Genomic DNA, 15,262 nt, shown 5'->3' on the forward strand with positions numbered 1-15,262 from the left:
GCCTGGTGGGCTTCAGTCCATGGGGTCACAAAGAGTTAGACACAACTAAGCGACTGAGCAAGCACAGATCTGCACTTAGGCCCCAATAGAACCTACCTTTCAAAAATGCTCCTGCATAGATCAGTGGAGTTTGGCACCAATGATAGTCTTGTTAGAATGAAGGAAGATGCCAATGGGAAGATGGGCTTGAGCTGATGAGCTTCAATGAGCAGAGTGCCAAAGGAGACCTCTGCAGGGAGAAAAAGTGTTTCATGAAGGATCCAAGAGAAAAAGGCATTCCCTGAAGCCTGGAAGAGTGAATGTAAATGCACTTTTTCTTTTCTCTTTTTAATTTTTTTTTCTTAAAGTCCAAAACAATGAATACTGAAAAATCATTGCTGGAGAACTTGAGCAGATAGTAAATGTATTGATCAGTCTCTAAAGTCTGTTTTGTTTTTCCTCTTTTTTTTTGTTACTAAGATTCAGTGTCACTGTGTTTATTCAGACCTCTGGAGAAAAGAAAGAAGCATTCACAGTTTAAAGTAAACTAACTTATAGCCATTCCACGAAGAAAATATTCCAAATTATATGATTTGTTGTTTATTTCATTTCTTTCTATGCAGAGATGTTAACATATATTCTTTTAACTAAATTGTGAATCCAATGTTATTCATACTACCTTTTTCTCTTTTCCTTGCTTCTCTTCAGTTTAACAACTATATTTAAGATTATCTTGTATATTCTCTCTATCTGTCCTTCTTGCAGCTTTCTTCTAATCTAAATTACAGTGTTTCTGAAAGTAATCTAGGCTGAAAATGTAAGATACCAAATATAGAGCATATAAAAGGGAGATTGATAAACTATCAGGTAAACAAGTTGCAGTTTAACTAAGAACTGCTCTTAGTCTGAAGAGAGCAAAGAAGTCAGAAAAAGGCATTATATTATATAAATCAGATCGTTTTCTACTCTCCTCTTTCCATCATCCTCTTTGCTCCTTTCACACCTCCAGTCTGTGATCACAGACCTTTGCACCACAAGACAAAGAGCAGATGCACACCACGTGCCTGACGGGAGGCGCTCCCTGGAGAATCTCAGGGCAGGAGGAAAATGCTGCTGACTTCCCCTTTCCCCTCCCTTGATGACTGTTGCCACTTTAACCTGAAAGGTGAGATCCAAGTGGTCACCACAGGTGTACACGTATGCAGGGAGCATCTACAGTAAGCTAGACTCTGTTCAGAGCAAGAAACTTGAGCTATACATGCAGCATGTGTCTCCTGTGGCTTGCTCCCTTCAGACTGCAGAGTGGGGAAGGTGAGCCACACTCTTTTCTTCAGGTGGCTTTGATTTTGTGAAAATTCTACATTATAAAAGCAAGGGCAGGTTTTGCTTAGCACCCCTAAACTCACTTTCCATTTTGGTTGATATCCCTTCCCCACCTTCTAATACCGTTGAATAGATTTTCTTTTTCTTCTTTCGATTAGAGTTAGTCTCTTTTTCACTTTTAATAACACCACATCAAAAAAAATTTTTTAAATCCTCTTTTCAGTGATTTTCCCCTGAAAATTATTCTTCTAGGTTCAAGGTAGCCCAAGGATGCGTGCCTGCATGCTCTGTCACAGTTATGTGCAACTCTTTGCGACTCCCTGGACTGCAGTCTGCCAGGCTCCTCTGTCCATGGAATTTTCCAGGAAGAATACTGCAATGGGTTGCTATTTCCTTTGCCAGGGGATCTTCCTGACCTAGGGATAGAACCCACGTCTCCTGTTTCTCCTGCATTGACAGGCAAATTCTTTACTATTGAGCCACCTGGGAAGACCCAGCCCAAGGATGGTGGTACCTTCCTCATCTTTGCACACACCCACTGCCCAACACAGTGAATAGCTCATACATGGCATATGAGCTATAGGTGTTTAGTAATTGAATAAATGAGTAAATAGAGACATATTATAACCTTGGAAACTATCACAACTATACAGAGATCTGCATTCTCATTCTTGGTCACGTTCTCTTTTTCCTCTTTTAGAAAGACTGTGTTTCTCTATTGATGGCCCCTTTTGTCCCTCTGTGATTCTCACTTTATGTGTGTGTGTACGTGTGTATATGCGTTTGTGTATATATATGGGTGTATGTATGTATATAAATGTGCATTACATAGTGGCTTCACTTTGAATGTTTCTCCCATGCCATAGATTAGGAATTTAGTAATATTTGATGTATAGACACATGCCCATGGATTGTAGCAAAATTATGGGTTATATGTGCAACCAGCTACTACTGGTAGTTTATAATTTCCTCTGCCTGTTTGTTGTTAGCAGCCCCCACTGGAACTTGGTTCTGGTTGCCTACACAAGCTCCATTTTGATACTGGTACACAATCCTCCCAGTATTTTTGAATTAAAGGACCTAACAAATGTCCTGAATGTGTTTTTGGTCACCTGCCTGTTCTGTGGGCCTTGGAGATGAAATCCTGGCTCTCTGGTCTCCAGAACATATAAAGAATATACAGATAATTTAAGAATATCATTTGGATGCCAACATTTAATATCCCACAAAATTTGCACTGGCTTAAGCCAATTTCCCAGCACAGTGTTCTCTCATTTCTATTTCTCTCCATCTCAGGGTTTTAAAAGAAAACAAACCTCTGCATGCATAGATTAGAGCCCTCCCATAAACACATGTTCCTATCAAAACCAATCAAAACAGAAGAAAGAAAGAACAGAATATTATACATTTTTCTTTAGATCTGCTGTCTGATTTTCATTAGGTTTAACCTTATTTCTCTAAGATCCTAGGCAGTGACCCAATATTTATTTTCCTGGCTGGGCCCTCTTCTTGCCAATATTTCACTCTGGCTCCTAAAGGCCTGGCTGAGGAGTTCAAGGCTCTCACACTCCCTCTTTTCTGCTGCTCTTCGGAGACACACATCCATCACATGTATTCTTCATTTCATCTCAGAGTTCATTCTGAGCATTTTCTTCCCTCCTATTCACAACTTCTTATTTTCTCCCTTTCTTATTGGATTTATGACAGAATACTTTAATTTATTCATCATATAATGTCTTTGTAACTCATTTTTTCTAGTAATTTACACTGGACCATATGCTTTCTGCTGCTGCCTCCTATTATATTGATCTGTAAAGCTTCTGGGGGCAATGATTAGCATGAAAGCAGCCCTGCAAATGAAAGTTATATTGCATCCTATTTGTTCTCTTTTGAAAAAAATATATTTCAGAGTTCTCCAAGTGGTATCAGATGTTCCTTAATTTTGCAGGGTTTTATATGATTTCAGTTATGCATATACGTTTATATATGTGTGTGTGTGTGTGTGTGTGTGTGTGTGTTATATGTATGTGTGTGTGCCTTTTTTGAAACAGGAAATAAAAACATCATTTAAAAAAATTGACATTTACTGAAATTAGTACAGTCCTCAGTTGTATTTTGCAGGCCATGTTGATCCTCAAAGCTAAAACTTCTAAAATTCATTATAATGGGAGCCTGAAGCACATGGCAACCAGCTTACATGCATAGCGTGTTCTCTGTTAAATTTGTTTGATCCCTTTGCATAGGTCACATAAGATAACATGTAAGCTAGTACTTTAACTGTAATGATGGCACAAATACCAAGGTAGGAATCATACTTCAGGGATATCACTCACATCTCTTGACTTCTGATTTCCTCAGGCATAAAACATTAACACCTAGCAGTGTCCTGAGGATCATGAGGGAACATGTGTGCAAAGAAACTTTACCAATAGAAGAGAAACTTACGAAATATTGATGAACATTTTTTAAAGGTACAATGTAATATTCATATTCTTTATTCTTTGCTCATATTCTGCTCTTTGGATTTCACAGGGACTAAAGCATGTCCATTTGCATTCCATAAACAAAGCTTTGGCCAGGGTTATTTGTGCTAACAAGTAATATGCCATGTCAACTGAATGATATCAATCAACCAAAATTATACAGTGCCACTATTTCTAAACAAGAAACTTAAAATCTATGGCATTCACTCTCAGCAAAAGGATGCCAGAAATAAGTAGCCTCACAGCCCTTAAGTGGTCTCTCATGGGCCACAGCATGTGGAATGCTGGGAATTTTGTATCCTCAGATCATTTTAGGAATTAACCCTAAGCCCAGTCCATAACTCTGAGGATTATCTTCCTTAATTCTGAGAAGAGCCAAAAAAGATAAGCCCTGGAAAGAAGGTTAGGACAACAGTTTAACTGGGCCTCTACATCAAGCTCCAATGGATCCAATACTGCATCCAATAACCGTATTGCATCTGATATGACCTTGAGCCAATCTGTGAATCTATGAAAGAGTTGAACTGAACCATAGGATGGCAAAGCCTTTATCAAGGGAACCCTGAGTTCAAAGTTGTGTGCATGGAAGCCCATTTTATGAAACAGATGCAGATGAAAACTCTTGGAGCTGAAATGGGTGTGGATGTCTAAAGCCCTGCTCACACGAGCTCTGCTTACCCCATACGATGCCACCTTCCACTTTAGAGTCCACAAAGCACCTCAGAAAACCACTGAATGAATGAAATGATTTCCCGTTTCTCTCTGGTTTCTTCCTAGGAAGATTTTTTCTTTCTGTCTTACATCATCCAGGTTCTAGCTCCAAGTTTTTTCTGCTTTTTGTCTTCCAAAGTTTGCTACTCCATTCTTTTTATTTTGAGAAATTAAAGAGTTACGAGAAAACAGAGAAACAGTAAAACAAATGCTCACATTTATACCACCTAATATTAGTAACATTTTGTCTTATTTGCTTTTAATATTTAAAAAAATAAAACTTTGCATATATATTTAAGAATATATATTGCACACAAATATATAATATTGCTTGTATTTATTAACTAATAAATTATTTAATTAAATATTAAGTGATTATTTGTTTATTTCTCTCTCCCTAGAGGCAACTATTATCATGGAGTTGCCATGCATGCTTCCCATCTATATTTTAATACAAAACAAAACCTACATATGCTTCCATAAATAATATATGACATTTTTGCTATGATTTTGTAATAGACGTAACATTCTGTTTCTTATTTATTTTTAAACGCTTCTAAGGATTATGCAAAAAATATAGCCAGGTTGATTATTTTATTAAACTGTTGTGTAGTTCTTAATGTGAATAGTCCACATTTTATTTATGCATTTCCCTATCTATTAATATGATCTTTTAGGAAGGTTTTTCTTTCCATTAAAACAATTCTAAAATACATATTTTTATAGCTTTTTGTAACTGTCTCTACTCTCCACAACTGTAAGAGTCTCTAAGAGTCTCTCTATATTGTACACCCAAAGGTGGTATTGTTGGACCCTCAGGTATTTACCTTACACAGTTTACTAGAGGCTGCCAAATTCTCTCCAAAGTGTTGGTAACAATTCAACTCTTAGCATTCTCAGTATTTTATATTCTGGAACTGTTAAACTGCTTTACATTTTGATTAAGAAAAGATACTATAGAAGAGGTCCTAAATTGGGAAATTATAATTTTTATTTGGAGATTATATTTCAAATTTCTTGTGAATTTTTTTGCAATCCAATATTTTGACTAATTTTCTGATTTTGCTGCTGTCTTTTTCTTACTGTTTTTAAAAGTTATTTTTACATATTCTGGAAGTTAATTACTAATCAATTATTTATCACATATTAAAAATATCTCCTCCAGTCTCTTAACATTATTTGATCTTTATATTATCTCCATTTCACAGGCCAAATAATGGACTATAGGACACAAGAAGTGAATTCTTCAAATTCACGGGGAAAAGTAAAAATATAAGAATAATCAAGAAAGTTTGAAATAGATGAGCAAAGAGATGGTATTGGCAGCTGTTTGCAGCTACAGGATGGAGGTCCCCATGTTTAGCTGGCTATCAGAGCCAGAGGCTAGATTCAACTTCCAGGGGACAGCCACTTTCTGCCACTTTCCTTGCCACATTGTCCCATCCATGTTTAAAGATAAATAATGGAGACTCTTTCATCAAGTCCCCCTCACTTCAAATCTCTAACTCCAGGAAGAGCCTAGGCCCTTTTAAAAGTTCATATGGTTAAGTCAGTTTCTGTATAGCATAATCTCTCTATTTTAAGGTCAATTGATTTGAGGCCTTAATTAGATCAGCAGATCCTTCAGTTGCACCAAGATTAGTGTTTGTTTAAATGACAGGAAGACTATGTGTACAACAGGAGGAAGTAATCTTAGAGAACATCTTAGAATTCTGCATATATGGAAAATCCTTTTTTTTCCTCCCTTTCAATATGATTTTCTTTAAGTCTGTGTCCTCAGCCAGAAGTAACTTGCCCCAGGTAATATTCAGTAATGTCGATATCCAGCAAAGTGATATTCAAAATGTCTGGAAACATTTTAAGTCGTCAAAACTAGGGGAGAGGGTACCACTGTTGTTTAGTAGGGTAGATACTACAATGCACTGATAAGCCTCCCACAACAAATATATTGCCTAAAATGTCAGTGGTACTGAGGTTATGAAACCCTGCTTTATATTTGCATTGATTTACTGGTACACTTTGGTTAGTACTTAGCTGATCTGTCAGTGCTAAGTCACTTCAGTCATGTCCAACTCTTTATGACCCTATGGACTGTGCCTGTCAGGCTCCTCTGTCCATGGGATTCTCCAGGCAAGAATACTGAAGTAGATCCCCATGCCCTCTTCCAGGGGATCTTCTTGACCCAGGGATTGAACCTGAGTCTCATGTCTCTTACATGAGCAGGTGGGTCCTTTACCACTAGTGCCACCTGGAAAGCCACTTACCTTCTCCCAGATCTTTATTTTCTACCTTCTCTATTATTTGCTTTTAAAATAGTCTCTTGAAAAATACGTATATCTGGATTTGATATTATCTAATCTGAGAATCTGTATGTTTTAATCCATGAATTTGCTGCTTATATGAGTTATTATAATTTATATGTTTGTTATTCTCCTATAGTCTTAGCTTCTTGCCCTTTTGCTTTTGCTTTCTGTTTGATAATGAGTTTTGCTTGTTTCCTTCCCCCCACCCCCATTGAAAAATATTTAGTTTATTCTTTATACTTAAGTCATAGTATAGTTTTAAATTAATATTTTTCTAAGCAAGTTAGGATAAATATCTTTATTTTCCTCCTGATAAAGATAAATTTTAAATTTATCTAACATATTTTAAATTTTCCTTTAAAAGAACGTCTTTTCTAATGTTCAAGCTTTATCTATTCTTTCTTGTTCTGTAATGAATGCTATTAACTGCAGTTAAAATATTATTAACTATTGTTGCATCATATTACTATCCATGTTATTTATAAATATATATAGTAATAGTATGTTTATTATGTTCTTCATAATTTCTGCTTTAGATTTGCTGCCATGATTTATTGATGTCCTGACATATCTCTTTCTTCTGGAAGCCCACACTTTCCTCCTAGTATATTTTTACCTCACAGAAGCAATTTTAAAGTAGCCCTTTCAGTGAAGTCCTGTAGGTAGCAAGCTTTATGATATGTAGGTCAGTTTTCATTCCAATCCCAAAGAAAGGCAATGCCAGAGAATGCTCAAACTACCAAATTGCACTCATCTCCCAAGCTAGCAAAGTAATGCTCAAAATTCTCCAAGCCAGGCTTCAACAGTACATGAATCATCAGCTTCCAGGTGTTCAAACTGAATTTAGAAAAGGCAGAGGGACCAGAGATGAAATTGCCAACATCCATTGGATCATCGAGAAAGCAAGAGAGTTCCACGAAAACATCTACTTCTGCTTTATTGATACACTAAAGCCTTGGACTGTGTGGATCACAACAAACTGTGAAAAATTCTTCAAGAGATGGGAATACCAGACCACCTGACCTGCCTCCTGAGAAATCTGTATGCAAGTCAAGAAGCAACAGTTAGAACTGGACATGGAAAAACAGACAGGTTCCAAATCGGGAAAGGAGTACATCAAGTCTGTATATTGTCACCCTGCCTTTTTAACTTATATGAAGAGCACATAATGAGAAATGCTGGGCTGAATGAAGCACAAGCTGGAATCAAGATTGCCAGGAGAAATATCAGTAAACTCAGATGCATAGATGACACCACTCTTATAGCAGAAAGCGAAGAAGAACTAAAGGGCCTCTTGATGAAAGTGAAAGAGGAGAGTGAAAAGTTGGCTTAAAACTCAACATTTAGAAAACTATGATCATGGTATCTGGTCCCATCACTTCATGGCAAGTAGATGGGGAAACATTATTTGCCCATATAATGGGAAAATATAGGGAAATTATTTTGGGGGGCTCCAAAATCCCTGCAGATGGTGACTGGAGCCATGAAATTAAAAGACATTTGCTCCTTGGAAGAAAAGTTATGACCAACCTAGACAGCATATTAAAAAGCAGAGATATTATTCTGCTGACAAAGTTCTGTCTAGTCAAAGCTATGGTTTTTCCAGTAGTCATGTATGGATGTGAAAGTTGGACTATAAAGAAAGCTGAGCACTTAAGAATTAATGTGTTTGAACTGTGGTGTTGGAGAAGACTCTTGAGAGTCCCTTGGACAGCAAGGAGATCCAACCAGTCCATCCTAAAGGAAATCAGTCCTGAATATTCATTGGAAGGACTGATGTTGAAGCTGAAACTCCAATATTTTGACCACCTGATGTAAAGAACTGACTCATTTGAAAAGATCCTGATGCTAGGAAAGATTGAAGGCAGGAGGAGAAGGGGATGACAGAGGATGAGATGGTTTGATGGCATCACTGGCTCAATGGACATGAATTTGAATAAGCTCTGGGAGTTGGTGATGAGCAGGGAGGCCTGGCATGCTGCAATCCATGGGGTCACAAAGAGTCAGACATGAGTGAGCGACTGAACTGAACTGATGTCTATTAATATATCTATTTTAATCACAGTTTAAGTGATAGGTTGGTTTGTTTTCAGTTCTAGATTTATGACAATTTTTGACAAATTTATGACATATTTTCAAATGTATTAGTTAGATTATTTTAGACCTTTATAGCTGCTACTGCTGCTGCTGAATCTGGTGCTAAATTTATTGTCATTCCGTTTGGGATGATCTCTCTCTCTTCTTGTGAGTTTTATGATATTTTTATTTATCTATGATATTCTGTAAATTATCTATAGTGTTTCTAAGTGATAGACTTACTTTTAATTCTACCAAGTCCTCAATGTGCCCTTTCAATATAAATTCCTTTTTCTGTCATATCTGGAAATTTCTCAACTGTTCTTCTTCAAACATTACCTACTCACTATTCTTTCCACATTTTGCTGTCTAAACACCTTTCAGAAGTAGATGTACCTCTTCTTGTTCCTCCTTCTAAATACATCTAAGAAAACTTGCATCACATGTAAAGTGAACATCAAAGGACTGAAAAGCAAAAAGAAGAAGGCAGAGAATTGGGGACCTCAGCACTTTCAGACAACAAGGGTAGTGGGCTATATTTTTGCCAGATTGGGTACTGGAGAGACCAGCCATCCAGAAACATGATGGGCATAAACAAAAAAAGACCCAAAAAAAGTTAGCTCATTTTGCACTAAAGACTAGGAAGAAAAGCCTAGCAAAATAGAAAACTTTTAAACAATAAAACTCAGCCTCAACTAGATATGGCCTAACCCCTACCTCATCCCTAGTCAAAGTGTAGGGCACCTAGACTTCACTCTTGCCTAACTTGAATGAGGTGTTTCTCTGCCCGCCAACCACCAGGGTGATATTAGAGAAAGCCAAGTATGAAGACAAGACTTCAACTGAAGACAATAGCAAGGAAACTCTCACCATGTGGGGCTCCTACACTTCCCCCATGACTTATTGGTAGTGAGGCATGCCTCACCTCCCCCGTCCTTTCTGCACTGGTGTCAAAGGAAACCTAGAGGACAGCCAGAACTTTCACTGCTTTTCAGAGGTAATGGATTCCCCCTCCTTTCCAGTGTCAGTGGAAGTCCTGTGGGGAATCTGGACTCCTGACCTCACCTGGCAATAATAGCAAGGTGATGCTTCCCTTTCCCACTCATGAAGCATCATAGAAGGCCTGTTAAACAGAAGATTTAAACAAAATCTTGAATCTCAAAATATAACACCCCAAATAGCCAGTGAATAATTGAAAATCACACCTCATACCATGAGTGAGGAAAATCTCAATTGGAGTAAGAAAAGAGAATCAGTGGATGCCACCACTGGGATGACAGCTGTTGGAATTATCTGAAAAAGATTATAATGCAGTCATCAGAAAAATGTTTTGGGTGAGTGATTACAAAGAAACTTGATACAAATGTAAAAATATAAAGTCTCAATAGAGAAGTAGAAGATATAAAGAAAAGCGAAATGGACATTTTTTAAAAAATTTGAAATACACAACTAAAGTGAAAAACTCATGGATGAACTCAACAGCAGAATGGCAAGGACAGGAGAAAGACTCAGTGAACTTGATGACAGAACAATAAAATCACCCAATCTGAGCAGACAAAAACAGACTGGGACAGTAAAAAAAGAAAGAAAGACAGGAAAGGAAAAAGAGAAAATAAAGCAAAAACCCAGTGGCTCCAGGATCCTAAGATTGCAACAAAAGATTTAACATTTGTTTAATTCAAGTTAAAGGGCATGTGTAAGAGACAACTGAAAAAGTATTTGAAGAAATTAAGGGCTGAAAATTTCTCAGATTTAGAAAAATAAACAAACAAAAACAAAACAACCCATAACGTCTATAGATTCAAGAAGCTAGGAAAACTCAGAATAAACTCAAAGAGATCCATGCCAAGACACATAATAGTCAAACTTCTAAAAAGCAAGCAAAGAAAAAAATTCCTGAGAGCACTATGGCACTTTACCTTTAAGGGAAAGCAAGTTTAATGACAGTGCTTTTAAGTTAACCAAAAGGTCAAGGTTAAAAGTCAGCAATGATAATTCATGTTGGTAGTATGTATCCTTGATATGATGGGGTTAAATGTCTCATTATCTCTATGGATTTCCCCGTAAAAATCATACTTCAGTCTAATCATGAGAAAAAGGTCAGACAAGTCCTAATTGGGGGAAATTCTACAAAACACTTCCCCAGTACTTCTTAACACAATTAAAGACAGCAAAAATAAGGAAAGCCTGAGAAACTGTCACAGCCAAGAAAAGCCTAAGGAGACATGACAACTAATATAACGTAGTACCTTGAGTGGGAAATTGAACAAGAACATGAAGTAAAAACTAAAAAAAAAAAAATGAAGAAATAACATGAACATGAATAAAGGTAATGGTGTATCAATATCAATTCAGTAATTGCAACAGAAATACCATAACAATGTAAATAATAGGGGAAGTTGGAGTTGGTTATATGATACCATTCCTATACTACCTTTGCAATTTTTCTATAAATCTAAAACTGTTCTAAAAAATTGTTTATTTTAACTTTAACAATAAGTAAATAATTTAAATATACCAATATCCAATTAATATGCAGTTTAGCTTCACTGAAGCGTATGCAGCCTATAAGAAACTCACTTTAGGTTTATATATAGAAGTAGGCAAGTTAAAAGTAAAAGGTATACAAACATTAATCCAAAGAAAGTAGGAGTAGCTATACTAACATTAGAGTAAGTGGACATCATAGTGAAGAAAATTATTAGGAATAAGGAGATATTGGTACAATAATACATATTATATTGCTATTAATTTAGCAGTTTTGCTTCCCTGATGGCTCAGATGGTCAAGAATCTGCCTGCAATCCAGGAGACCCAGGTTCAGTCCCTGGGTTGGGAAGATCCCCTGGAGAATGATGTGGCAACCCACTCTGGTATTCTTGCCTGGGGAATTCAATGAACAGAGGATCCTGGCAGACAGCAGTCCATGAGGTCGCAAAGAGTCGGACAGGACTGAGAAACTAATACACATGTATATGATATTATATTAAGTAAGATGTAACCTTTAGAAGAAACTAGGTCAAGGGTATATGGGACCTCAGTTTACTGTTTTTAAAAATTTCTGTCGATCTATGATTATTTTAAATAAAGTTTTAAAGTAACTATCATACATTTGTTAAAGCTTCTTATTCTACTTTTCAAATATTTTTACTTTTCTTTCATTCATTTCATTTCTCATTTCTCTATATTTTTTTAGGGAAGATTTCCTCTGTAATCTTCCAATTAATTAATTCTCTCTTTAGCTTTATCTTTTTACCTATCTAGATTTTTTAATGAGCACCTTATCTCCATCTCTGTTTTACTCCTTTTTTATCTCTTATTGCTTATTGTTGTTTCATAACTTCACTGTTACAGTATATCTCTTATCTCTAATTCCCCTCAGAGTAATTTTTTTCCTTTGCTACACATCGTCTCTTAACAGTAGAATTTCTCACATTCTATAATTGCTTTCTTCCATGTGTATCTTGGTTATGGAGATCCACTGTGAGATGGCTTTGCATTTACTACGTAATCAGGCCCTAGAGTATTTAAGTAATGTTTTTGCTCTTTATAGTCCCCCAACACATGGCTTAAATCAGCTCAATTCCTACATGTGGATTTCTGTCCATCATAGATTATTATTTATATTTGTGGGCAAAAGTTAACAGCTATCTTTAGCTTCCAACCCATTCAGAATAAAGTTTTAAAGTTTCCTTTTATGGAAGTTGGCTAGTTCTTGGCTTCCATCTTTAGATGCTGAGATCCCAGTTTTACCTCCCTTTTTGCATTTCACCTCCCAGGTTGCAGTTTTTAACTACTATCACCACATGGCTGTTAAAACCCCCTCTCAACATTTTCCTTCATAACTCATTGGACTCAGTTACTTCAATGGATTTCTTAAACTTATCTAGTACCTGAATATTTCCCTTCCTTGTATTCAAGATCAGCTATATGTTTTTGAAGAGAAAAAATAACTATTTTACTTGGTACACCTAAGCACTTGGAGCAGAAGAGGAAGATGTTTAATAGTTTCTGAATATCACCAGTTTGTCTCAAATGTTTCTATATATTATCATGTATTTCTGAGTTTATCTGAGTTTCTTCTTCTTTTAAGGCAGAAAGCACAGTTCGTCAAACATTGTATCCCTCATAATATCTATAATATTTCCTAGCCTGGAGTGAATTCTTGTTGAATAAATGCATTAATTAAAGGATTAGATAATTGGACAAGCATTTTCTTGCCACACCCTACTTTTAATGGATACTTGTGTTTAGACATATAACTCATACAAGACTTATTATCTCTAGATGTCTGAGATTCTATTAATGACTTGTCCAGAACAACAGAACTGAATAAAAACAGCACAACAAAGCATTCACAAAATTATTCATTTTCTTCACTCCCAAGCCTATTTTACAGCTTAAACTGGCTCAGTTCTTTCTATTGACAACAGCCTAGTGAATATTGTTCTTACCCTCTAATGGCAAAAAGCCTAGTGAATATTGTTCTTACCCTCTAATGGCAAAAAGACATTAAGTTCCACAGTTAGTCTAGAAGGGGCCTACAGACTCAGAGGAAGCAGCTACTGAAAAATAATAAATAAAGGAGTCAAGGAAAGCAATGTGACAAAGAATTAATTCTGTTTATTTTTAGTGGTTATGAAATATAACTTGAACAAATGTGTCAATGCGTTATATTCCCTACAACTTTTTTTCCCTTTCAAATATTCATTTTTCAGAAATTGCACTAAAAATAAACCCAACAGTTGTTAGTTTGGTTTTGACCACATACTGAGAGCTTTATCCCTTTCAGTCATTTCATTACATAAAATAATCCTTAGTTGGCTGAAGATTATTCTGGCGCACATAAGCTCTCCTCGCCTGACACAGGTAAACTTTCTAGCTTCATCTACTTTTATAAAAGCTACTCTGTTCTCACATCTGGTGTCTTAGAATTGTCTGGACCAGACAAGTCTTCTTCATGTCTCTGTCTTCAAGCATTTGACTCTGGAAAATAGATAATATCCCCTTATTTGCCTGAGACATACCTACCTACCCAAATTTCAAAGCCAGGCTCTAAGCTTATACCATTGATCTCTTCTTGGGCAAAGGTAAATATTACTTACAAATCTTCCTATTAAGACCTTTTATTAAAGTCACTAGTTTAACAAGTATAATATGAAACAATGTTCTGAGTCTTTCTTTGGGTATAAACTAGAAAATTTTAAAAGGAAACATTTTTAGGGCACTGTGTTGCTGTGTTAGTCACTCAGTCGTGTCTGACTCTTCGCCACCCCATGGACTGTAGCCCACTAGGCTCCTCTGTCCATGGGATTCTCCAGGCGAGAATACTGGAGTGGGTTGCCATGTCCTTCTCCAGGGGATCTTCCTGACCCAGGGATTGAACCCAGGTCTCCTGCACTGCAGGAGGATTCTTTACCATCTGAGCCATCAGGGAAGCCCTTTCTAACTGGTACCTAGTAGATACCCAATGTGCATGCATGCTCAGTCATTTCAGTTGTGTCCAACTCTTTGTGACCCTGTGAACCATAACCCACCAGGCTCCTCTGTCCATGGGATTCTTCAGGCAAAAGTACTGGAGTGGGTTGTCATGCCCTTCCCCAGGGGATCTTCCTAACCCAGGGATCGATCCTACATTTCTTATGTCTCCTGCATTGGCAAGCAGGTTCTTTACCACTAGTACCACCTGGGAAGTCAATATACCAATAAAATTTGATAAAACAAACTTATATCCAGAAAATTTTATACACAAGGACACTTTTTACCCATGGATTCTGACACTCAAATGAGGAGGCAACTGACCTGTTGAGAGCTCAGCATCAAAAGTTCTGGGCTTGCTAGGACTCTTCTGCTTTCTTCACCAGGACTCAGTTGGTTGATGCTTGCACCTGCTCCTTTCTGCCTTAGCTGACCAGTGAGGACTTAGCCTATTACCAGAATAACCATATTATCCATCACCAAATGAAAGGAAGCAATGTTAACAATTATGCCAAGACAACGGGTATAAATTGGTGCTGTTCTGAGAAGACTGGGATGTATGACCAACCCACCTATTGACTGCTTAGCCCAGTATATTTTGCCTGGTACTATAGCCCAGTATTTTTCTGACTGAAGGTCATATTCTTTTATAATAATAACCACCACTTACAGAACACCCCTTATAGAGTCTATAATAAACTATTTCTTTTTGACAGATCAGGAAATTAAAGCTATAGACTAAGTGATTTGGCCAAGACCACCCAGCTATGTATTGATAAAAGATTTGAACATGGGTCCATCTGGCCCCAAGACATCTTTCCCTTTTGCCATGCAATCCTTATTTTATACCACACCAAAGGATCATATAAATTCCATTGCTGTGGGCAAGTTTTATGATATAAAATCTCCC

General features: G+C 36.8%; 1 long non-coding RNA gene across 1 annotated transcript; it reads right to left on the minus strand.

Moving 5' to 3' along the window:
* Positions 1–103: 103 nt before the first annotated feature.
* LOC139035053 (uncharacterized) lies at positions 104–13,442 on the minus strand. The gene is made up of 3 exons (XR_011487565.1): positions 13,367–13,442; positions 4,464–4,649; positions 104–229 (listed from the first exon to the last, which is right to left on the minus strand). It is a non-coding gene; the product is annotated as an uncharacterized lncRNA (long non-coding RNA).
* Between the last annotated feature and the right edge of the window lie 1,820 nt (positions 13,443–15,262).

This window comes from Odocoileus virginianus, chromosome 5 (assembly GCF_023699985.2).
Source record: "Odocoileus virginianus isolate 20LAN1187 ecotype Illinois chromosome 5, Ovbor_1.2, whole genome shotgun sequence".
In the NCBI taxonomy this organism is placed as follows: Eukaryota; Metazoa; Chordata; class Mammalia; order Artiodactyla; family Cervidae; genus Odocoileus; species Odocoileus virginianus.